General features: G+C 39.7%; 6 non-coding genes across 6 annotated transcripts; all 6 read right to left on the bottom strand.

The window, feature by feature from the left end:
• Positions 1-1,715: 1,715 nt before the first annotated feature.
• Positions 1,716-1,787, bottom strand: trnag-ucc (transfer RNA glycine (anticodon UCC)). Its single transcript has one exon. It is a non-coding gene; the product is annotated as a tRNA-Gly (tRNA).
• Positions 1,788-3,809: 2,022 nt separating this feature from the next.
• On the bottom strand, positions 3,810-3,881 carry trnae-uuc (transfer RNA glutamic acid (anticodon UUC)). Its single transcript has one exon. It is a non-coding gene; the product is annotated as a tRNA-Glu (tRNA).
• A 6,213-nt stretch (positions 3,882-10,094) lies between these two features.
• On the bottom strand, positions 10,095-10,166 carry trnae-uuc (transfer RNA glutamic acid (anticodon UUC)). The gene has a single exon. It is a non-coding gene; the product is annotated as a tRNA-Glu (tRNA).
• A 6,213-nt stretch (positions 10,167-16,379) lies between these two features.
• trnag-ucc (transfer RNA glycine (anticodon UCC)) lies at positions 16,380-16,451 on the bottom strand. Its single transcript has one exon. It is a non-coding gene; the product is annotated as a tRNA-Gly (tRNA).
• Positions 16,452-18,475: 2,024 nt separating this feature from the next.
• trnag-ucc (transfer RNA glycine (anticodon UCC)) lies at positions 18,476-18,547 on the bottom strand. Its single transcript has one exon. It is a non-coding gene; the product is annotated as a tRNA-Gly (tRNA).
• Positions 18,548-24,763: 6,216 nt separating this feature from the next.
• On the bottom strand, positions 24,764-24,835 carry trnag-ucc (transfer RNA glycine (anticodon UCC)). Its single transcript has one exon. It is a non-coding gene; the product is annotated as a tRNA-Gly (tRNA).
• Between the last annotated feature and the right edge of the window lie 1,139 nt (positions 24,836-25,974).

The following is a 25,974-nucleotide window of genomic DNA, read 5'->3' as shown; positions in this document are numbered from 1 at the left end:
TTTTGCTTACTGGGCAGAACTATGCAGTGGAGTGACGCAGAAAACTGTACGAAGAACAATGTTTTTAACGGGCCCACAATTTCGAAGTTTAAGGAGGACAAAATACACAGCAATGTATGCATATAGTAAAGAGCTGTAAGTTTCAGGTAGATTTACCTGAACAGAGGTGAGACAGCGAATACCCAACCCGTCTCACCTTTAGATTCCTGACCAAGATAGACCTACAAGGTACAAACTCAAGTTATGTGACCAAGTCAGAGAGTTTATTAGGCTTAACTAAGATGTACAAAGTTAATACTTAACAATGGTAATAGATATTCAGTAACACACAACACCCGTTCTTGTTTCTGTGCTTGCTGCCGCACGGACTTCTCTCCTTCTTCATCCCTTGCTGTGTTTTTTTGACTATATTCTATCTTCTCCTTTTAAGTATCAACGATCTTCTGTTGACCCCTCTCTAAGTGTGCTGACGATGTCCTGTAACACCCTTTCTTTTATCCTTCTTGTGGTGCAAGGATGTTACCATATTAGTTTTGAATTGTTCCAAGTGTCCTAATTGGTCCAGGTTGACATCACTGTTTGACACTAGTTAGTTAATGGTTGAATCTACACACAGTACAGATGTTTCCCGACTCTTTCTATTTTAGCAAGGATCTTAAAGGTTACATTCTTGCTGATCCCAGACATTTTTTTCTTTAATTCTGCCTTTATCTCATCTCTCTCCATGCAAGGAGTGCTGGTGACTCTCCCATTGTTCTCACAAAAAGGTTTAAACAAAGTATAGCCTTGAAAACACATTTCATAATAAAGCAAGCAACAGATCAAACAGACTTCAATATATTGATGTACAAAGCATATCATTAATCCTATTATTTTAGCTGTCCTTATTTGTCACAAACGTAAAATATGTCACGGTCCATCGCGCCCACTTTGTGGATTCTCCTCCAGCGACATGACTTGCCTTTTTTTTTCCTATGGCTACGTGCATCTTCCACACTGACACATCTCTCAACATGACATTTTAACATAGTTCAGAGAAGATGACCGTCATGCTTCACAATCCAACCTTAACATTGCAGTTCTTGCATAAATGTAAGCCATGAAAATACTCTAAACTTTACACAGCGGTGAGCAGTGTTCAGGTGATACAGAAAATCTGGTGCGTTGAGCAGAGACATTCAGTTAATCTATCAAAGTCTCTTGATGTTATGCTCCTATCTATACTACTTACAACACAACTATTCTTTTGTTATTGAAAAGCTTGGATAGATGGCTCTGGATTGTGTTATCTAAGTAGGTGGTTGTTCTCCTCACAGCAATGTGGATTGAGGGGAGATCTGATGCAGGTGTAGGTAAGTTAGACAAGGATAACCCGTTCCCATTAGTTGATGGTACAAGGACCAGGAGACACAGATTGATGGTTTTGGGAAAGAGATGCAGCGAAATGTGAGGAAGCACTTTTTGCTTTACCTGCTCCATTGCAACTGCAATGTCTGTCCACAAGTGTGGTGGAAGCAGAGACAATCAATGATTTCAATAGGAAATTGGAGAAACACTTGAAGGAAACAAACTTGCTCCAGGGTGACGCCAATCAAGCGGGAGAATGAATCTGATTGGATGATAAGAATATTTTATCAATTTCAATTCTGTCAAAGCTTTGACATTTTTTTCGTTTGTAAAATACTGCAACATAAAGTAAACCTGCAATTTAAGGTTGCGATGGCTGGGAATCGAACCCAGGTCAACTGCTTGGAAGGCAGCTATGCTCACCACTATACCACCATCGCTCACTGGACTGCTTTGGTCCAGCGTTTTGATTAATAGAATGCTGTACAATGGTTTCAACTTGCACCTGAGCAACACGATTTTGTTGACAGAAACACAACACTGTGAATGCTGGAAATCTGAAATAAAATCAGAAAGTGCTGCAAATATTCTGATCAATGGTCACTCACCTGAAACATTAACTCTGCTTCTCTCTCCACAGATGCTGCCAGACCTGCTGAGTATTTCCAGCATTTCTTATTATTATTTCAGATCTCCAGCATCTGCAGTATTTTGCTTTTATTTTAGAGTTTAGTAGCGAACTGATCCTTTTTGCTTACTGGGCAGAACTATGCAGTGGAGTGACGCAGAAAACTGTACGAAGAACAATGTTTTTAACGGGCCCACAATTTCGAAGTTTAAGGAGGACAAAATACACAGCAATGTATGCATATAGTAAAGAGCTGTAAGTTTCAGGTAGATGTTACCTGAACAGAGGTGAGACAGAGAATACCCAACCCGTCTCACCTTTAGATTCCTGACCAAGATAGACCTACAAGGTACAAACTCAAGTTATGTGACCAAGTCAGAGAGTTTATTAGGCTTAACTAAGATGTACAAAGTTAATACTTAACAATGGTAATAGATATTCAGTAACACACAACACCCGTTCTTGTTTCTGTGCTTGCTGCCGCACGGACTTCTCTCCTTCTTCATCCCTTGCTGTGTTTTTTGAATATATTCCAGCTTCTCCTTTTAAGTACCAACGATCTTCTGTTGACCCCTCTCTAAGTGTGCTGACGATGTCCTGCAACACCCTTTCTTTTATCCTTCTTGTGGTGCAAGGATGTTACCATATTAGTTTTGAATTGTTCCAAGTGTCCTAATTGGTCCAGGTTGACATCATTGTTTGACACTAGTTAGTTAATGGTTGAATCTACACACATTACAGATGTTTCCCGATTCTTTCTATTTTAGCAAGGATCCTAAAGGTTACATTCATGCTGATCCCAGACATTTTTTTCTTTAATTCTTCCTTTATCTCATCTCTCTCCATGCAAGGAGTGCTGGTGAGACTCCCATCGTTCTCACAAAAATGTTTAAACAAAGTATAGCCTTGAAAACACATTTCATAATAAAGCAAGCAACAGATCAAACAGACTTCAATATATTGATGTACAAAGCATATCATTAATCAGATTATTTTAGCTGTCCTTATTTGTCACAAACGTAAAATATGTCACGGTCCATCGCGCCCACATTGTGGATTCTCCTCCAGCTACATGACTTGCCTTTTTTTTTCCTATGGCTACGTGCATCTTCCACACTGACACATCTCTCAACATGACATTTTAACATAGTTCAGTGAAGATGACCGTCATGCTTCACAATCCAACATTAACATTGCAGTTCTTGCATAAATGTAAGCCATGAAAATACTCTAAACTTTACACAGCGGTGAGCAGTGTTCAGGTGATACAGAAAATCTGGTGCGTTGGGCAGAGACAATCAGTTAATCTATCAAAGTCTCTTGAAGTTATGCTCCTATCTATGCTACTTACAACACAACTATTCTTTTGTTATTGAACAGCTTGGATAGATGGCTCTGGATTGTGTTATCTCAGTAAGTGGTTGTTCTCCGACAGCAATGTGGATTGAGGGGAGATCTGATGCAGGTGTAGGTAAGTTAGACAAGGATAACCCGTTCCCATTAGTTGATGGTACAAGGACTAGGAGACACAGATTGATGGTTTTGGGAAAGAGATGCAGGGAAATGTGAGGAAGCACCTTTTGCTTTACCTGCTCCATTGCAACTGCAATGTCTGTCCACAACTGTGGTGGAAGCAGAGACAATCAATGATTTCAATAGGAAATTGGAGAAACACTTGAAGGAAACAAACTTGCTCCAGGGTGACGCCAATCAAGCGGGAGAATGAATCTGATTGGCTGATAAGAATATTTTATCAATTTCAATTCTGTCAAAGCTTTGACATTTTTTTCGTTTGTAAAATACTGCAACATGAAGTAAACCTGCAATTTAAGGTTGCGATGACCTGGAATCGAACCCAGGTCAACTGCTTGAAAGGCAGCTATGCTCACCACTATACCACCATCGCTTACGGTACTGTGCTGGTCCAGCGTTTAGATTAATAGAATGCTGTACAATGGTTTCAACTTGCACCTGAGCAACACGATTATGTGAACAGAAACACAATACTGTGAATGCTGGAAATCTGAAATAAAATCAGAAAGTGCTGCAAATATTCTGATCAATGGTCACTCACCTGAAACGTTAACTCTGCTTCTCTCTCCACAGATGCTGCCAACCTGCTGAGTATTACCAGCATTTCTTATTATTATTTCAGATTTCCAGCATCTGCAGTATTTTGCTTTTATTTTAGAGTTTAGTAGCGAACTGATCCTTTTTGCTTACTGGGCAGAACTATGCAGTGGAGTGACGCAGAAAACTGTACGAAGAACAATGTTTTTAACGGGCCCACAATTTCGAAGTTTAAGGAGGACAAAATACACAGCAATGGATGCATATAGTAAAGAGCTGTAAGTTTCAGGTAGATGTTACCTGAACAGAGGTGAGACAGAGAATACCCAACCCGTCTCACCTTTAGATTCCTGACCAAGATAGACCGACAAGGTACAAACTCAAGTTATGTGACCATGTCAGAGAGTTTATTAGGCTTAACCAAGATGTACAAAGTTAATACTTAACAATGGTAATAGATATTCAGTAACACACAACACCCGTTCTTGTTTCTGTGCTTGCTGCCGCACGGACTTCTCTCCTTCTTCATCCCTTGCTGTGTTTTTTTGACTATATTCTAGCTTCTCCTTTTAAGTACCAACGATCTTCTGTTGACCCCTCTCTAAGTGTGCTGACGATGTCCTGTAACACCCTTTCTTTTATCCTTCTTGTGGTGCAAGGATGTTACCATATTAGTTTTGAATTGTTCCAAGTGTCCTAATTGGTCCAGGTTGACATCATTGTTTGACACTAGTTAGTTAATGGTTGAATCTACACACAGTACAGATGTTTCCCGATTCTTTCTATTTTAGCAAGGATCCTAAAGGTTACATTCTTGCTGATCCCAGACATTTTTTTCTTTAATTCTGCCTTTATCTCATCTCTCTCCATGCAAGGAGTGCTGGTGACTCTCCCATTGTTCTCACAAAAAGGTTTAAACAAAGTATAGCCTTGAAAACACATTTCATAATAAAGCAAGCAACAGATCAAACAGACTTCAATATATTGATGTACAAAGCATATCATTAATCCTATTATTTTAGCTGTCCTTATTTGTCACAAAAGTAAAATATGTCACGGTCCATCGCGCCCACTTTGTGGATTCTCCTCCAGCTACATGACTTGCCTTTTTTTTTTCCTATGGCTACGTGCATCTTCCACACTGACACATCTCTCAACATGACATTTTAACATAGTTCAGAGAAGATGACCGTCATGCTTCACAATCCAACCTTAACATTGCAGTTCTTGCATAAATGTAATCCATGAAAATACTCTAAACTTTACACAGCGGTGAGCAGTGTTCAGGTGATACAGAAAATCTGATGCGTTGAGCAGAGACAATCAGTTAATCTATCAAAGTCTCTTGATGTTATGCTCCTATCGAGACTACTTACAACACAACTATTCTTTTGTTATTGAAAAGCTTGGATAGATGGCTCTGGATTGTGTTATCTAAGTAAGTGGTTGTTCCCCTCACAGCAATGTGGATTGAGGGGAGATCTGATGCAGGTGTAGGTAAGTTAGACAAGGATAACCCGTTCCCATTAGTTGATGGTACAAGGACCAGGAGACACAGATTGATGGTTTTGGGAAAGAGATGCAGCGAAATGTGAGGAAGCACTTTTTGCTTTCCCTGCTCCATTGCAACTGCAATGTCTGTCCACAAGTGTGGTGGAAGCAGAGACAATCAATGATTTCAATAGGAAATTGGAGAAACACTTGAAGGAAACAAACTTGCTCCAGGGTGAAGCCAATCAAGCGGGAGAATGAATCTGATTGGCTGATAAGAATATTTTATCAATTTCAATTCTGTCAAAGCTTTGACATTTTTTTCGTTTGTAAAATACTGCAACATGAAGTAAATCTGCAATTTAAGGTTGCGATGACCTGGAATCGAACCCAGGTCAACTGCTTGGAAATCAGCTATGCTCACCACTATACCACCATCGCTTACGGTACTGTGCTGGTCCAGCGTTTAGATTAATAGAATGCTGTACAATGGTTTCAACTTGCACCTGAGCAACACGATTATGTGAACAGAAACACAATACTGTGAATGCTGGAAATCTGAAATAAAATCAGAAAGTGCTGCAAATATTCTGATCAATGGTCACTCACCTGAAACGTTAACTCTGCTTCTCTCTCCACAGATGCTGCCAGACCTGCTGAGTATTACCAGCATTTCTTTTTATTATTTCAGATTTCCAGCATCTGCAGTATTTTGCTTTTATTTTAGAGTTTAGTAGCGAACTGATCCTTTTTGCTTACTGGGCAGAACTATGCAGTGGAGTGACGCAGAAAACTGTACGAAGAACAATGTTTTTAACGGGCCCACAATTTCGAAGTTTAAGGAGGACAAAATACACAGTAATGTATGCATATAGTAAAGAGCTGTAAGTTTCAGGTAGATGTTACCTGAACAGAGGTGAGACAGAGAATACCCAACCCGTCTCACCTTTAGATTCCTGACCAAGATAGACCGACAAGGTACAAACTCAAGTTATGTGACCATGTCAGAGAGTTTATTAGGCTTAACCAAGATGTACAAAGTTAATACTTAACAATGGTAATAGATATTCAGTAACACACAACACCCGTTCTTGTTTCTGTGCTTGCTGCCGCACGGACTTCTCTCCTTCTTCATCCCTTGCTGTGTTTTTTTGACTATATTCTAGCTTCTCCTTTTAAGTACCAACGATCTTCTGTTGACCCCTCTCTAAGTGTGCTGACGATGTCCTGTAACACCCTTTCTTTTATCCTTCTTGTGGTGCAAGGATGTTACCATATTAGTTTTGAATTGTTCCAAGTGTCCTAATTGGTCCAGGTTGACATCATTGTTTGACACTAGTTAGTTAATGGTTGAATCTACACACAGTACAGATGTTTCCCGATTCTTTCTATTTTAGCAAGGATCCTAAAGGTTACATTCTTGCTGATACCAGACATTTTTTTCTTTAATTCTGCCTTTATCTCATCTCTCTCCATGCAAGGAGTGCTGGTGACTCTCCCATTGTTCTCACAAAAAGGTTTAAACAAAGTATAGCCTTGAAAACACATTTCATAATAAAGCAAGCAACAGATCAAACAGACTTCAATATATTGATGTACAAAGCATATCATTAATCCTATTATTTTAGCTGTCCTTATTTGTCACAAACGTAACATATGTCACGGTCCATCGTGCCCACTTTGTGGATTCCCCTCCAGCTACATGACTTGCCTTTTTTTTCCTATGGCTACGTGCATCTTCCACACTGACACATCTCTCAACATGACATTTTAACATAGTTCAGAGAAGATGACCGTCATGCTTCACAATCCAACCTTAACATTGCAGTTCTTGCATAAATGTAAGCCATGAAAATACTCTAAACTTTATGCAGCTGTGAGCAGTGTTCAGGTGATACAGAAAATCTGGTGCGTTGGGCAGAGACAATCAGTTAATCTATCAAAGTCTCTTGAAGTTATGCTCCTATCTATACTACTTACAACACAACTATTATTATGCTATTGAAAAGCTTGGATAGATGGCTCTGGATTGTGTTATCGAAGTAGGTGGTTGTTCTCCTTCCAGCAATGTGGATTGAGGGGAGATCTGATGCAGGTGTAGGTAAGTTAGACAAGGATAACCCGTTCCCATTAGTTGATGGTACAAGGACTAGGAGACACAGATTGATGGTTTTGGGAATGAGATGCCGGGAAATGTGAGGAAGCACCTTTTGCTTTACCTGCTCCATTGCAACTGCAATGTCTGTCCACAAGTGTGGTGGAAGCAGAGACAATCAATGATTTCAATAGGAAATTGGAGAAACACTTGAAGGAAACAAACTTGCTCCAGGGTGACGCCAATCAAGCGGGAGAATGAATCTGATTGGATGATAAGAATATTTTATCAATTTCAATTCTGTCAAAGCTTTGACATTTTTTTCGTTTGTAAAATACTGCAACATAAAGTAAACCTGCAATTTAAGGTTGCGATGGCTCGGAATCAAACCCAGGTCAACTGCTTGGAAGGCAGCTATGCTCACCACTATACCACCATCGTTTACTATACTGCGCTGGTCCAGCGCTTTGATTAATAGAATGCTGTACAATGGTTTCAACTTGCACCTGAGCAACACGATTATGTTCACAGAAACACAATACTGTGAATGCTGGAAATCTGAAATAAAATCAGAAAGTGCTGCAAATATTCTGATCAATGGTCACTCACCTGAAACGTTAACTCTGCTTCTCTCTCCACAGATGCTGCCAGAACTGCTGAGTATTTCCAGCATTTCTTATTATTATTTCAGATTTCCAGCATCTGCAGTATTTTGCTTTTATTTTAGAGTTTAGTTGCGAACTGATCCTTTTTGCTTACTGGGCAGAACTATGCAGTGGAGTGACGCAGAAAACTGTACGAAGAACAATGTTTTTAACGGGCCCACAATTTCGAAGTTTAAGGAGGACAAAATACACAGCAATGTATGCATATAGTAAAGAGCTGTAAGTTTCAGGTAGATGTTACCTGAACAGAGGTGAGACAGAGAATACCCAACCCGTCTCACCTTTAGATTCCTGACCAAGATAGACCGACAAGGTACAAACTCAAGTTATGTGACCATGTCAGAGAGTTTATTAGGCTTAACCAAGATGTACAAAGTTAATACTTAACAATGGTAATAGATATTCAGTAACACACAACACCCGTTCTTGTTTCTGTGCTTGCTGCCGCACGGACTTCTCTCCTTCTTCATCCCTTGCTGTGTTTTTTGACTATATTCTATCTTCTCCTTTTAAGTACCAACGATCTTCTGTTGACCCCTCTCGAAGTGTGCTGACGATGTCCTGTAACACCCTTTCTTTTATCCTTCTTGTGGTGCAAGGATGTTACCATATTAGTTTTGAATTGTTCCAAGTGTCCTAATTGGTCCAGGTTGACATCATTGTTTGACACTAGTTAGTTAATGGTTGAATCTACACACAGTACAGATGTTTCCCGATTCTTTCTATTTTAGCAAGGATCCTAAAGGTTACATTCTTGCTGATCCCAGACATTTTTTTCTTTAATTCTGCCTTTATCTCATCTCTCTCCATGCAAGGAGTGCTGGTGACTCTCCCATTGTTCTCACAAAAAGGTTTAAACAAAGTATAGCCTTGAAAACACATTTCATAATAAAGCAAGCAACAGATCAAACAGACTTCAATATATTGATGTACAAAGCATATCATTAATCAGATTATTTTAGCTGTCCTTATTTGTCACAAACGTAAAATATGTCACGGTCCATCGCGCCCACATTGTGGATTCTCCTCCAGCTACATGACTTGCCTTTTTTTTTCCTATGGCTACGTGCATCTTCCACACTGACACATCTCTCAACATGACATTTTAACATAGTTCAGTGAAGATGACCGTCATGCTTCACAATCCAACATTAACATTGCAGTTCTTGCATAAATGTAAGCCATGAAAATACTCTAAACTTTACACAGCGGTGAGCAGTGTTTAGGTGAAACAGAAAATCTGGTGCGTTGGGCAGAGACAATCAGTTAATCTATCAAAGTCTCTTGATGTTATGCTCCTATCTATGCTACTTACAACACAACTATTCTTTTGTTATTGAACAGCTTGGATAGATGGCTCTGGATTGTGTTATCTCAGTAAGTGGTTGTTCTCCGACAGCAATGTGAATTGAGGGGAGATCTGATGCAGGTGTAGGTAAATTAGACAAGGATAACCCGTTCCCATTAGTTGATGGTACAAGGACTAGGAGACACAGATTGATGGTTTTGGGAAAGAGATGCAGGGAAATGTGAGGAAGCACCTTTTGCTTTACCTGCTCCATTGCAACTGCAATGTCTGTCCACAAGTGTGGTGGAAGCAGAGACAATCAATGATTTCAATAGGAAATTGGAGAAACACTTGAAGGAAACAAACTTGCTCCAGGGTGACGCCAATCAAGCGGGAGAATGAATCTGATTGGCTGATAAGAATATTTTATCAATTTCAATTCTGTCAAAGCTTTGACATTTTTTTCGTTTGTAAAATACTGCAACATGAAGTAAACCTGCAATTTAAGGTTGCGATGACCTGGAATCGAACCCAGGTCAACTGCTTGAAAGGCAGCTATGCTCACCACTATACCACCATCGCTTACGGTACTGCGCTGGTCCAGCGTTTAGATTAATAGAATGCTGTACAATGGTTTCAACTTGCACCTGAGCAACACGATTATGTGAACAGAAACACAATACTGTGAATGCTGGAAATCTGAAATAAAATCAGAAAGTGCTGCAAATATTCTGATCAATGGTCACTCACCTGAAACGTTAACTCTGCTTCTCTCTCCACAGATGCTGCCAACCTGCTGAGTATTACCAGCATTTCTTATTATTATTTCAGATTTCCAGCATCTGCAGTATTTTGCTTTTATTTTAGAGTTTAGTAGCGAACTGATCCTTTTTGCTTACTGGGCAGAACTATGCAGTGGAGTGACGCAGAAAACTGTACGAAGAACAATGTTTTTAACGGGCCCACAATTTCGAAGTTTAAGGAGGACAAAATACACAGCAATGTATGCATATAGTAAAGAGCTGTAAGTTTCAGGTAGATGTTACCTGAACAGAGGTGAGACAGAGAATACCCAACCCGTCTCACCTTTAGATTCCTGACCAAGATAGACCGACAAGGTACAAACTCAAGTTATGTGACCATGTCAGAGAGTTTATTAGGCTTAACCAAGATGTACAAAGTTAATACTTAACAATGGTAATAGATATTCAGTAACACACAACACCCGTTCTTGTTTCTGTGCTTGCTGCCGCACGGACTTCTCTCCTTCTTCATCCCTTGCTGTGTTTTTTTGACTATATTCTAGCTTCTCCTTTTAAGTACCAACGATCTTCTGTTGACCCCTCTCTAAGTGTGCTGACGATGTCCTGTAACACCCTTTCTTTTATCCTTCTTGTGGTGCAAGGATGTTACCATATTAGTTTTGAATTGTTCCAAGTGTCCTAATTGGTCCAGGTTGACATCATTGTTTGACACTAGTTAGTTAATGGTTGAATCTACACACAGTACAGATGTTTCCCGATTCTTTCTATTTTAGCAAGGATCCTAAAGGTTACATTCTTGCTGATCCCAGACATTTTTTTCTTTAATTCTGCCTTTATCTCATCTCTCTCCATGCAAGGAGTGCTGGTGACTCTCCCATTGTTCTCACAAAAAGGTTTAAACAAAGTATAGCCTTGAAAACACATTTCATAATAAAGCAAGCAACAGATCAAACAGACTTCAATATATTGATGTACAAAGCATATCATTAATCCTATTATTTTAGCTGTCCTTATTTGTCACAAAAGTAAAATATGTCACGGTCCATCGCGCCCACATTGTGGATTCTCCTCCAGCTACATGACTTGCCTTTTTTTTTCCTATGGCTACGTGCATCTTCCACACTGACACATCTCTCAACATGACATTTTAACATAGTTCAGAGAAGATGACCGTCATGCTTCACAATCCAACCTTAACATTGCAGTTCTTGCATAAATGTAATCCATGAAAATACTCTAAACTTTACACAGCGGTGAGCAGTGTTCAGGTGATACAGAAAATCTGGTGCGTTGAGCAGAGACAATCAGTTAATCTATCAAAGTCTCTTGATGTTATGCTCCTATCGAGACTACTTACAACACAACTATTCTTTTGTTATTGAAAAGCTTGGATAGATGGCTCTGGATTGTGTTATCTAAGTAAGTGGTTGTTCCCCTCACAGCAATGTGGATTGAGGGGAGATCTGATGCAGGTGTAGGTAAGTTAGACAAGGATAACCCGTTCCCATTAGTTGATGGTACAAGGACCAGGAGACACAGATTGATGGTTTTGGGAAAGAGATGCAGCGAAATGTGAGGAAGCACTTTTTGCTTTCCCTGCTCCATTGCAACTGCAATGTCTGTCCACAAGTGTGGTGGAAGCAGAGACAATCAATGATTTCAATAGGAAATTGGAGAAACACTTGAAGGAAACAAACTTGCTCCAGGGTGAAGCCAATCAAGCGGGAGAATGAATCTGATTGGCTGATAAGAATATTTTATCAATTTCAATTCTGTCAAAGCTTTGACATTTTTTTCGTTTGTAAAATACTGCAACATGAAGTAAATCTGCAATTTAAGGTTGCGATGACCTGGAATCGAACCCAGGTCAACTGCTTGGAAATCAGCTATGCTCACCACTATACCACCATCGCTTACGGTACTGTGCTGGTCCAGCGTTTAGATTAATAGAATGCTGTACAATGGTTTCAACTTGCACCTGAGCAACACGATTATGTGAACAGAAACACAATACTGTGAATGCTGGAAATCTGAAATAAAATCAGAAAGTGCTGCAAATATTCTGATCAATGGTCACTCACCTGAAACGTTAACTCTGCTTCTCTCTCCACAGATGCTGCCAGACCTGCTGAGTATTACCAGCATTTCTTTTTATTATTTCAGATTTCCAGCATCTGCAGTATTTTGCTTTTATTTTAGAGTTTAGTAGCGAACTGATCCTTTTTGCTTACTGGGCAGAACTATGCAGTGGAGTGACGCAGAAAACTGTACGAAGAACAATGTTTTTAACGGGCCCACAATTTCGAAGTTTAAGGAGGACAAAATACACAGTAATGTATGCATATAGTAAAGAGCTGTAAGTTTCAGGTAGATGTTACCTGAACAGAGGTGAGACAGAGAATACCCAACCCGTCTCACCTTTAGATTCCTGACCAAGATAGACCGACAAGGTACAAACTCAAGTTATGTGACCATGTCAGAGAGTTTATTAGGCTTAACCAAGATGTACAAAGTTAATACTTAACAATGGTAATAGATATTCAGTAACACACAACACCCGTTCTTGTTTCTGTGCTTGCTGCCGCACGGACTTCTCTCCTTCTTCATCCCTTGCTGTGTTTTTTTGACTATATTCTAGCTTCTCCTTTTAAGTACCAACGATCTTCTGTTGACCCCTCTCTAAGTGTGCTGACGATGTCCTGTAACACCCTTTCTTTTATCCTTCTTGTGGTGCAAGGATGTTACCATATTAGTTTTGAATTGTTCCAAGTGTCCTAATTGGTCCAGGTTGACATCATTGTTTGACACTAGTTAGTTAATGGTTGAATCTACACACAGTACAGATGTTTCCCGATTCTTTCTATTTTAGCAAGGATCCTAAAGGTTACATTCTTGCTGATACCAGACATTTTTTTCTTTAATTCTGCCTTTATCTCATCTCTCTCCATGCAAGGAGTGCTGGTGACTCTCCCATTGTTCTCACAAAAAGGTTTAAACAAAGTATAGCCTTGAAAACACATTTCATAATAAAGCAAGCAACAGATCAAACAGACTTCAATATATTGATGTACAAAGCATATCATTAATCCTATTATTTTAGCTGTCCTTATTTGTCACAAACGTAACATATGTCACGGTCCATCGCGCCCACTTTGTGGATTCCCCTCCAGCTACATGACTTGCCTTTTTTTTCCTATGGCTACGTGCATCTTCCACACTGACACATCTCTCAACATGACATTTTAACATAGTTCAGAGAAGATGACCGTCATGCTTCACAATCCAACCTTAACATTGCAGTTCTTGCATAAATGTAAGCCATGAAAATACTCTAAACTTTATGCAGCTGTGAGCAGTGTTCAGGTGATACAGAAAATCTGGTGCGTTGGGCAGAGACAATCAGTTAATCTATCAAAGTCTCTTGAAGTTATGCTCCTATCTATACTACTTACAACACAACTATTCTTATGCTATTGAAAAGCTTGGATAGATGGCTCTGGATTGTGTTATCGAAGTAGGTGGTTGTTCTCCTTCCAGCAATGTGGATTGAGGGGAGATCTGATGCAGGTGTAGGTAAGTTAGACAAGGATAACCCGTTCCCATTAGTTGATGGTACAAGGACTAGGAGACACAGATTGATGGTTTTGGGAATGAGATGCCGGGAAATGTGAGGAAGCACCTTTTGCTTTACCTGCTCCATTGCAACTGCAATGTCTGTCCACAAGTGTGGTGGAAGCAGAGACAATCAATGATTTCAATAGGAAATTGGAGAAACACTTGAAGGAAACAAACTTGCTCCAGGGTGACGCCAATCAAGCGGGAGAATGAATCTGATTGGATGATAAGAATATTTTATCAATTTCAATTCTGTCAAAGCTTTGACATTTTTTTCGTTTGTAAAATACTGCAACATAAAGTAAACCTGCAATTTAAGGTTGCGATGGCTCGGAATCAAACCCAGGTCAACTGCTTGGAAGGCAGCTATGCTCACCACTATACCACCATCGTTTACTATACTGCGCTGGTCCAGCGCTTTGATTAATAGAATGCTGTACAATGGTTTCAACTTGCACCTGAGCAACACGATTATGTTCACAGAAACACAATACTGTGAATGCTGGAAATCTGAAATAAAATCAGAAAGTGCTGCAAATATTCTGATCAATGGTCACTCACCTGAAACGTTAACTCTGCTTCTCTCTCCACAGATGCTGCCAGAACTGCTGAGTATTTCCAGCATTTCTTATTATTATTTCAGATTTCCAGCATCTGCAGTATTTTGCTTTTATTTTAGAGTTTAGTAGCGAACTGATCCTTTTTGCTTACTGGGCAGAACTATGCAGTGGAGTGACGCAGAAAACTGTACGAAGAACAATGTTTTTAACGGGCCCACAATTTCGAAGTTTAAGGAGGACAAAATACACAGCAATGTATGCATATAGTAAAGAGCTGTAAGTTTCAGGTAGATGTTACCTGAACAGAGGTGAGACAGAGAATACCCAACCCGTCTCACCTTTAGATTCCTGACCAAGATAGACCGACAAGGTACAAACTCAAGTTATGTGACCATGTCAGAGAGTTTATTAGGCTTAACCAAGATGTACAAAGTTAATACTTAACAATGGTAATAGATATTCAGTAACACACAACACCCGTTCTTGTTTCTGTGCTTGCTGCCGCACGGACTTCTCTCCTTCTTCATCCCTTGCTGTGTTTTTTGACTATATTCTATCTTCTCCTTTTAAGTACCAACGATCTTCTGTTGACCCCTCTCGAAGTGTGCTGACGATGTCCTGTAACACCCTTTCTTTTATCCTTCTTGTGGTGCAAGGATGTTACCATATTAGTTTTGAATTGTTCCAAGTGTCCTAATTGGTCCAGGTTGACATCATTGTTTGACACTAGTTAGTTAATGGTTGAATCTACACACAGTACAGATGTTTCCCGATTCTTTCTATTTTAGCAAGGATCCTAAAGGTTACATTCTTGCTGATCCCAGACATTTTTTTCTTTAATTCTGCCTTTATCTCATCTCTCTCCATGCAAGGAGTGCTGGTGACTCTCCCATTGTTCTCACAAAAAGGTTTAAACAAAGTATAGCCTTGAAAACACATTTCATAATAAAGCAAGCAACAGATCAAACAGACTTCAATATATTGATGTACAAAGCATATCATTAATCCTATTATTTTAGCTGTCCTTATTTGTCACAAACGTAAAATATGTCACGGTCCATCGCGCCCACTTTGTGGATTCTCCTCCAGCTACATGACTTGCCTTTTTTATTCCTATGGCTACGTGCATCTTCCACACTGACACATCTCTCAACATGACATTTTAACATAGTTCAGAGAAGATGACCGTCATGCTTCACAATCCACCCTTAACATTGCAGTTCTTGCATAAATGTAAGCCATGAAAATACTCTAAATTTTACACAGCGGTGAGCAGTGTTCAGGTGATACAGAAAATCTGGTGCGTTGGGCAGAGACAATCAGTTAATCTATCAAAGTCTCTTGAAGTTATGCTCCTATCTATACTACTTACAACACAACTATTCTTATGCTATTGAAAAGCTTGGATAGATGGCTCTGGATTGTGTTATCTAAGTAAGTGGTTGTTCTCCTTGCAGCAATGTGGATTGAGGGGAGATCTGATGCAGGTGTAGATAAGTTAGACAAGGATAACCCATTCCCATTAGTTGATGGTACAAGGACTAGGAGACACAGATTGATGGTTTTGGGAAAGAGATGCCGGGAAATGTGAGGAAGCACTTTTTGCTTTCCCTGCTCCATTGCAACTGCAATGTCTGTCCACAAGTGTGGTGGAAGCAGAGACAATCAATGATTTCAATAGGAAATTGGAGAAACACTTGAAGGAAACAAACTTGCTCCAGGGTGACGCCAATCAAGCGGGAGAATGAATCTGATTGGATGATAAGAATATTTTATCAATTTCAACTCTGTCAAAGCTTTGACATTTTTTTCGTTTGTAAAATACTGCAACATGAAGTAAACCTGCAATTTAAGGTTGCGATGGCCGGAAATCGAACCCAGGTCAACTGCTTGGAAGGCAGCTATGCTCACCACTATACCACCATCGCTTACTGTACTGCGCTGGTCCAGCGTTTTGATTAATAGAATGCTGTACAATGGTTTCAACTTGCACCTGAGCAACACGATGATGTGAACAGAAACAAAATACTGTGAATGCTGGAAATCTGAATTAAAATCAGAAAGTGCTGCAAATATTCTGATCAATGGTCACTCACCTGAAACGTTAACTCTGCTTCTCTCTCCACAGATGCTGCCAGACCTGCTGAGTATTTCCAGCATTTCTTATTATTATTTCAGATTTCCAGCATCTGCAGTCTTTTGCTTTTATTTTACAGTTTAGTAGCGAACTGATCCTTTTTGCTTACTGGGCAGAACTATGCAGTGGAGTGACGCAGAAAACTGTACGAAGAACAATGTTTTTAACGGGCCCACAATTTCGAAGTTTAAGGAGGACAAAATACACAGCAATGTATGCATATCCTAAAGAGCTGTAAGTTTCAGGTAGATGTTACCTGAACAGAGGTGAGACAGAGAATACCCAACCCGTCTCACCTTTAGATTCCTGACCAAGATAGACCGACAAGGTACAAACTCAAGTTATGTGACCATGTCAGAGAGTTTATTAGGCTTAACCAAGATGTACAAAGTTAATACTTAACAATGGTAATAGATATTCAGTAACACACAACACCCGTTCTTGTTTCTGTGCTTGCTGCCGCACGGACTTCTCTCCTTCTTCATCCCTTGCTGTGTTTTTTTGACTATATTCTATCTTCTCCTTTTAAGTACCAACGATCTTCTGTTGACCCCTCCCTAAGTGTGCTGACGATGTCCTGTAACACCCTTTCTTTTATCCTTCTTGTGGTGCAAGGATGTTACCATATTAGTTTTGAATTGTTCCAAGTGTCCTAATTGGTCCAGGTTGACATCATTGTTTGACACTAGTTAGTTAATGGTTGAATCTACACACAGTACAGATGTTTCCCGATTCTTTCTATTTTAGCAAGGATCCTAAAGGTTACATTCTTGCTGATCCCAGACATTTTTTTCTTTAATTCTGCCTTTATCTCATCTCTCTCCATGCAAGGAGTGCTGGTGACTCTCCCATTGTTCTCACAAAAAGGTTTAAACAAAGTATAGCCTTGAAAACACATTTCATAATAAAGCAAGCAACAGATCAAACAGACTTCAATATATTGATGTACAAAGCATATCATTAATCCTATTATTTTAGCTGTCCTTATTTGTCACAAACGTAAAATATGTCACGGTCCATCGCGCCCACTTTGTGGATTCTCCTCCAGCTACATGACTTGCCTTTTTTATTCCTATGGCTACGTGCATCTTCCACACTGACACATCTCTCAACATGACATTTTAACATAGTTCAGAGAAGATGACCGTCATGCTTCACAATCCACCCTTAACATTGCAGTTCTTGCATAAATGTAAGCCATGAAAATACTCTAAACTTTATACAGCTGTGAGCAGTGTTCAGGTGATACAGAAAATCTGGTGCGTTGGGCAGAGACAATCAGTTAATCTATCAAAGTCTCTTGAAGTTATGCTCCTATCTCTACTACTTACAACACAACTATTCTTATGCTATTGAAAAGCTTGGATAGATGGCTCTGGATTGTGTTATCTAAGTAAGTGGTTGTTCCCCTCACAGCAATGTGGATTGAGGGGAGATCTGATGCAGGTGTAGATAAGTTAGACAAGGATAACCCATTCCCATTAGTTGATGGTACAAGGACTAGGAGACACAGATTGATGGTTTTGGGAAAGAGATGCCGGGAAATGTGAGGAAGCACTTTTTGCTTTCCCTGCTCCATTGCAACTGCAATGTCTGTCCACAAGTGTGGTGGAAGCAGAGACAATCAATGATTTCAATAGGAAATTGGAGAAACACTTGAAGGAAACAAACTTGCTCCAGGGTGACGCCAATCAAGCGGGAGAATGAATCTGATTGGATGATAAGAATATTTTATCAATTTCAACTCTGTCAAAGCTTTGACATTTTTTTCGTTTGTAAAATACTGCAACATGAAGTAAACCTGCAATTTAAGGTTGCGATGGCCGGAAATCGAACCCAGGTCAACTGCTTGGAAGGCAGCTATGCTCACCACTATACCACCATCGCTTACTGTACTGCGCTGGTCCAGCGTTTTGATTAATAGAATGCTGTACAATGGTTTCAACTTGCACCTGAGCAACACGATGATGTGAACAGAAACAAAATACTGTGAATGCTGGAAATCTGAATTAAAATCAGAAAGTGCTGCAAATATTCTGATCAATGGTCACTCACCTGAAACGTTAACTCTGCTTCTCTCTCCACAGATGCTGCCAGACCTGCTGAGTATTTCCAGCATTTCTTATTATTATTTCAGATTTCCAGCATCTGCAGTCTTTTGCTTTTATTTTACAGTTTAGTAGCGAACTGATCCTTTTTGCTTACTGGGCAGAACTATGCAGTGGAGTGACGCAGAAAACTGTACGAAGAACAATGTTTTTAACGGGCCCACAATTTCGAAGTTTAAGGAGGACAAAATACACAGCAATGTATGCATATCCTAAAGAGCTGTAAGTTTCAGGTAGATGTTACCTGAACAGAGGTGAGACAGAGAATACCCAACCCGTCTCACCTTTAGATTCCTGACCAAGATAGACCGACAAGGTACAAACTCAAGTTATGTGACCATGTCAGAGAGTTTATTAGGCTTAACCAAGATGTACAAAGTTAATACTTAACAATGGTAATAGATATTCAGTAACACACAACACCCGTTCTTGTTTCTGTGCTTGCTGCCGCACGGACTTCTCTCCTTCTTCATCCCTTGCTGTGTTTTTTTGACTATATTCTATCTTCTCCTTTTAAGTACCAACGATCTTCTGTTGACCCCTCCCTAAGTGTGCTGACGATGTCCTGTAACACCCTTTCTTTTATCCTTCTTGTGGTGCAAGGATGTTACCATATTAGTTTTGAATTGTTCCAAGTGTCCTAATTGGTCCAGGTTGACATCATTGTTTGACACTAGTTAGTTAATGGTTGAATCTACACACAGTACAGATGTTTCCCGACTCTTTCTATTTTAGCAAGGATCCTAAAGGTTACATTCTTGCTGATCCCAGACATTTTTTTCTTTAATTCTGCCTTTATCTCATCTCTCTCCATGCAAGGAGTGCTGGTGACTCTCCCATTGTTCTCACAAAAAGGTTTAAACAAAGTATAGCCTTGAAAACACGTTTCATAATAAAGCAAGCAACAGATCAAACAGACTTCAATATGTTGATGTACAAAGCATATCATTAAACCTATTATTTTAGCTGTCCTTATTTGTCACAAACGTAAAATATGTCACGGTCCATCGCGCCCACTTTGTGGATTCTCCTCCAGCTACAAGACTTGCCTTTTTTTTTCCTATGGCTACGTGCATCTTCCACACTGACACATCTCTCAACATGACATTTTAACATAGTTCAGAGAAGACGACCGTCATGCTTCACAATCCAACCTTAACATTGCAGTTCTTGCATAAATGTAAGCCATGAAAATACTCTAAACTTTATACAGCTGTGAGCAGTGTTCAGGTGATACAGAAAATCTGGTGCGTTGGGCAGAGACAATCAGTTAATCTATCAAAGTCTCTTGAAGTTATGCTCCTATCTATACTACTTACAACACAACTATTCTTATGCTATTGAAAAGCTTGGATAGATGGCTCTGGATTGTGTTATTTGAGTAGGTGGTTGTTCTCCTTCCAGCAATGTGGATTGAGGGGAGATCTGATGCAGGTGTAGGTAAGTTAGACAAGGATAACCCGTTCCCATTAGTTGATGGTACAAGGACTAGGAGACACAGATTGATGGTTTTGGGAAAGAGATGCCGGGAAATGTGAGGAAGCACTTTTTGCTTTACCTGCTACATTGCAACTGCAATGTCTGTCCACAAGTGTGGTGGAAGCAGAGACAATCAATGATTTCAATAGGAAATTGGAGAAACACTTGAAGGAAACAAACTTGCTCCAGGGTGACGCCAATCAAGTGGGAGAATGAATCTGATTGGATGATAAGAATATTTTATCAATTTCAATTCTGTCAAAGCTTTGACATTTTTTTCGTTTGTAAAATACTGCAACATAAAGGAAAGCTGCAACTTCAGGCTGCGATAGCCTGGAATGGAACCCAGGTCAACTGCATGGAAAGCAGCTATGCTCACCACTATACCACCATCGCTTACTGTACTGTGCTGGTCCAGCGTTTTGATTAATAGAATGCTGTACAATGGTTTCAACTTGCACCTGAGCAACACGATTATGTTAACAGAAACACAATACTGTGAATGCTGGAAATCTGAAATAAAATCAGAAAGTGCTGCAAATATTCTGATCAATGGTCACTCACCTGAAACGTTAACTCTGCTTCTCTCTCCACAGATGCTGCCAGACCTGCTGAGTATTTCCAGCATTTCTTATTATTATTTCAGATTTCCAGCATCTGCAGTCTTTTGCTTTTATTTTAGAGTTTAGTAGCGAACTGATCCTTTTTGCTTACTGGGCAGAACTATGCAGTGGAGTGACGCAGAAAACTGTACGAAGAACAATGTTTTTAACGGGCCCACAATTTCGAAGTTTAAGGAGGACAAAATACACAGCAATGTATGCATATACTAAAGAGCTGTAAGTTTCAGGTAGATGTTACCTGAACAGAGGTGAGACAGAGAATACCCAACCCGTCTCACCTTTAGATTCCTGACCAAGATAGACCGACAAGGTACAAACTCAAGTTATGTGACCATGTCAGAGAGTTTATTAGGCTTAACCAAGGTGTACAAAGTTAATACTTAACAATGGTAATAGATATTCAGTAACACACAACACCCGTTCTTGTTTCTGTGCTTGCTGCCGCACGGACTTCTCTCCTTCTTCATCCCTTGCTGTGTTTTTTTGACTATATTCTATCTTCTCCTTTTAAGTACCAACGATCTTCTGTTGACCCCTCTCTAAGTGTGCTGACGATGTCCTGTAACACCCTTTCTTTTATCCTTCTTGTGGTGCAAGGATGTTACCATATTAGTTTTGAATTGTTCCAAGTGTCCTAATTGGTCCAGGTTGACATCATTGTTTGACACTAGTTAGTTAATGGTTGAATCTACACACAGTACAGATGTTTCCCGATTCTTTCTATTTTAGCAAGGATCCTAAAGGTTACATTCTTGCTGATCCCAGACATTTTTTTCTTTAATTCTGCCTTTATCTCATCTCTCTCCATGCAAGGAGTGCTGGTGACTCTCCCATTGTTCTCACTAAAAGGTTTAAACAAAGTATAGCCTTGAAAACACATTTCATAATAAAGCAAGCAACAGATCAAACAGACTTCAATATATTGATGTACAAAGCATATCATTAATCCTATTATTTTAGCTGTCCTTATTTGTCACAAACGTAAAATATGTCACGGTCCATCGCGCCCACTTTGTGGATTCTCCTCCAGCTACATGACTTGCCTTTTTTTTTCCTATGGCTACGTGCATCTTCCACACTGACACATCTCTCAACATGACATTTTAACATAGTTCAGAGAAGACGACCGTCATGCTTCACAATCCACCCTTAACATTGCAGTTCTTGCATAAATGTAAGCCATGAAAATACTCTAAACTTTATACAGCTGTGAGCAGTGTTCAGGTGATACAGAAAATCTGGTGCGTTGGGCAGAGACAATCAGTTAATCTATCAAAGTCTCTTGAAGTTATGCTCCTATCTATACTACTTACAACACAACTATTCTTATGCTATTGAAAAGCTTGGATAGATGGCTCTGGATTGTGTTATCTAAGTAAGTGGTTGTTCTCCTTCCAGCAATGTGGATTGAGGGGAGATCTGATGCAGGTGTAGATAAGTTAGACAAGGATAACCCATTCCCATTAGTTGATGGTACAAGGACTAGGAGACACAGATTGATGGTTTTGGGAAAGAGATGCCGGGAAATGTGAGGAAGCACTTTTTGCTTTCCCTGCTCCATTGCAACTGCAATGTCTGTCCACAAGTGTGGTGGAAGCAGAGACAATCAATGATTTCAATAGGAAATTGGAGAAACACTTGAAGGAAACAAACTTGCTCCAGGGTGACGCCAATCAAGCGGGAGAATGAATCTGATTGGATGATAAGAATATTTTATCAATTTCAACTCTGTCAAAGCTTTGACATTTTTTTCGTTTGTAAAATACTGCAACATGAAGTAAACCTGCAATTTAAGGTTGCGATGGCCGGAAATCGAACCCAGGTCAACTGCTTGGAAGGTAGCTATGCTCACCACTATACCACCATCGCTTACTGTACTGCGCTGGTCCAGCGTTTTGATTAATAGAATGCTGTACAATGGTTTCAACTTGCACCTGAGCAACACGATGATGTGAACAGAAACAAAATACTGTGAATGCTGGAAATCTGAATTAAAATCAGAAAGTGCTGCAAATATTCTGATCAATGGTCACTCACCTGAAACGTTAACTCTGCTTCTCTCTCCACAGATGCTGCCAGACCTGCTGAGTATTTCCAGCATTTCTTATTATTATTTCAGATTTCCAGCATCTGCAGTCTTTTGCTTTTATTTTAGAGTTTAGTAGCGAACTGATCCTTTTTGCTTACTGGGCAGAACTATGCAGTGGAGTGACGCAGAAAACTGTACGAAGAACAATGTTTTTAACGGGCCCACAATTTCGAAGTTTAAGGAGGACAAAATACACAGCAATGTATGCATATCCTAAAGAGCTGTAAGTTTCAGGTAGATGTTACCTGAACAGAGGTGAGACAGAGAATACCCAACCCGTCTCACCTTTAGATTCCTGACCAAGATAGACCGACAAGGTACAAACTCAAGTTATGTGACCATGTCAGAGAGTTTATTAGGCTTAACCAAGATGTACAAAGTTAATACTTAACAATGGTAATAGATATTCAGTAACACACAACACCCGTTCTTGTTTCTGTGCTTGCTGCCGCACGGACTTCTCTCCTTCTTCATCCCTTGCTGTGTTTTTTTGACTATATTCTATCTTCTCCTTTTAAGTACCAACGATCTTCTGTTGACCCCTCTCTAAGTGTGCTGACGATGTCCTGTAACACCCTTTCTTTTATCCTTCTTGTGGTGCAAGGATGTTACCATATTAGTTTTGAATTGTTCCAAGTGTCCTAATTGGTCCAGGTTGACATCATTGTTTGACACTAGTTAGTTAATGGTTGAATCTACACACAGTACAGATGTTTCCCGATTCTTTCTATTTTAGCAAGGATCCTGAAGTTTACAATCTTGCTGATCCCAGACATTTTTTTCTTTAATTCTGCCTTTATCTCATCTCTCTCCATGCAAGGAGTGCTGGTGACTCTCCCATTGTTCTCACAAAAAGGTTTAAACAAAGTATAGCCTTGAAAACACATTTCATAATAAAGCAAGCAACAGATCAAACAGACTTCAATATATTGATGTACAAAGCATATCATTAATCCTATTATTTTAGCTGTCCTTATTTGTCACAAACGTAAAATATGTCACGGTCCATCGCGCCCACTTTGTGGATTCTCCTCCAGCTACATGACTTGCCTTTTTTTTTCCTATGGCTACGTGCATCTTCCACACTGACACATCTCTCAACATGACATTTTAACATAGTTCAGAGAAGATGACCGTCATGCTTCACAATCCAACCTTAACATTGCAGTTCTTGCATAAATGTAAGCCATGAAAATACTCTAAACTTTATACAGCTGTGAGCAGTGTTCAGGTGATACAGAAAATCTGGTGCGTTGGGCAGAGACAATCAGTTAATCTATCAAAGTCTCTTGAAGTTATGCTCCTATCGAGACTACTTACAACACAACTATTCTTATGCTATTGAAAAGCTTGGATAGATGGCTCTGGATTGTGTTATCTAAGTAAGTGGTTGTTCTCCTTCCAGCAATGTGGATTGAGGGGAGATCTGATGCAGGTGTAGGTAAGTTAGACAAGGATAACCCGTTCCCATTAGTTGATGGTACAAGGACTAGGAGACACAGATTGATGGTTTTGGGAAAGAGATGCCGGGAAATGTGAGGAAGCACTTTTTGCTTTACCTGCTACATTGCAACTGCAATGTCTGTCCACAAGTGTGGTGGAAGCAGAGACAATCAATGATTTCAATAGGAAATTGGAGAAACACTTGAAGGAAACAAACTTGCTCCAGGGTGACGCCAATCAAGCGGCAGAATGAATCTGATTGGATGATAAGAATATTTTATCAATTTCAATTCTGTCAAAGCTTTGACATTTTTTTCGTTTGTAAAATACTGCAACATAAAGTAAACCTGCAATTTAATGTTGCGATGGCCGGGAATTGAACCCAGGTCAACTACTTGGAAGGCAGCTATGCTCACCACTATACCACCATCGCTTACTGTACTGTGCTGGTCCAGCGTTTTGATTAATAGAATGCTGTACAATGGTTTCAACTTGCACCTGAGCAACACGATTATGTTCACAGAAACACAATACTGTGAATGCTGGAAATCTGAATTAAAATCAGAAAGTGCTGCAAATATTCTGATCAATGGTCACTCACCTGAAACGTTAACTCTGCTTCTCTCTCCACAGATGCTGCCAGACCTGCTGAGTATTACCAGCATTTCTTATTATTTCAGATTTCCAGCATCTGCAGTATTTTGCTTTTATTTTAGAGTTTAGTAGCGAACTGATCCTTTTTGCTTACTGGGCAGAACTATGCAGTGGAGTGACACAGAAAACTGTACGAAGAACAATGTTTTTAACGGGCCCACAATTTCGAAGTTTAAGGAGGACAAAATACACAGCAATGTATGCATATAGTAAAGAGCTGTAAGTTTCAGGTAGATGTTACCTGAACAGAGGTGAGACAGAGAATACCCAACCCGTCTCACCTTTAGATTCCTGACCAAGATAGACCGACAAGGTACAAACTCAAGTTATGTGACCATGTCAGAGAGTTTATTAGGCTTAACCAAGATGTACAAAGTTAATACTTAACAATGGTAATAGATATTCAGTAACACACAACACCCGTTCTTGTTTCTGTGCTTGCTGCCGCACGGACTTCTCTCCTTCTTCATCCCTTGCTGTGTTTTTTGACGATATTCTATCTTCTCCTTTTAAGTACCAACGATCTTCTGTTGACCCCTCCCTAAGTGTGCTGACGATGTCCTGTAACACCCTTTCTTTTATCCTTCTTGTGGTGCAAGGATGTTACCATATTAGTTTTGAATTGTTCCAAGTGTCCTAATTGGTCCAGGTTGACATCATTGTTTGACACTAGTTAGTTAATGGTTGAATCTACACACAGTACAGATGTTTCCCGATTCTTTCTATTTTAGCAAGGATCCTAAAGGTTACATTCTTGCTGATCCCAGACATTTTTTTCTTTAATTCTGCCTTTATCTCATCTCTCTCCATGCAAGGAGTGCTGGTGACTCTCCCATTGTTCTCACAAAAAGGTTTAAACAAAGTATAGCCTTGAAAACACGTTTCATAATAAAGCAAGCAACAGATCAAACAGACTTC

This window comes from Heterodontus francisci, chromosome 45 (assembly GCF_036365525.1).
Source record: "Heterodontus francisci isolate sHetFra1 chromosome 45, sHetFra1.hap1, whole genome shotgun sequence".
Lineage (NCBI taxonomy): Eukaryota > Metazoa > Chordata > Chondrichthyes > Heterodontiformes > Heterodontidae > Heterodontus > Heterodontus francisci.
The sequence above is the reverse complement of the archived record's forward strand: the minus strand, read 5'-3'. Positions and strand labels throughout refer to the sequence as shown.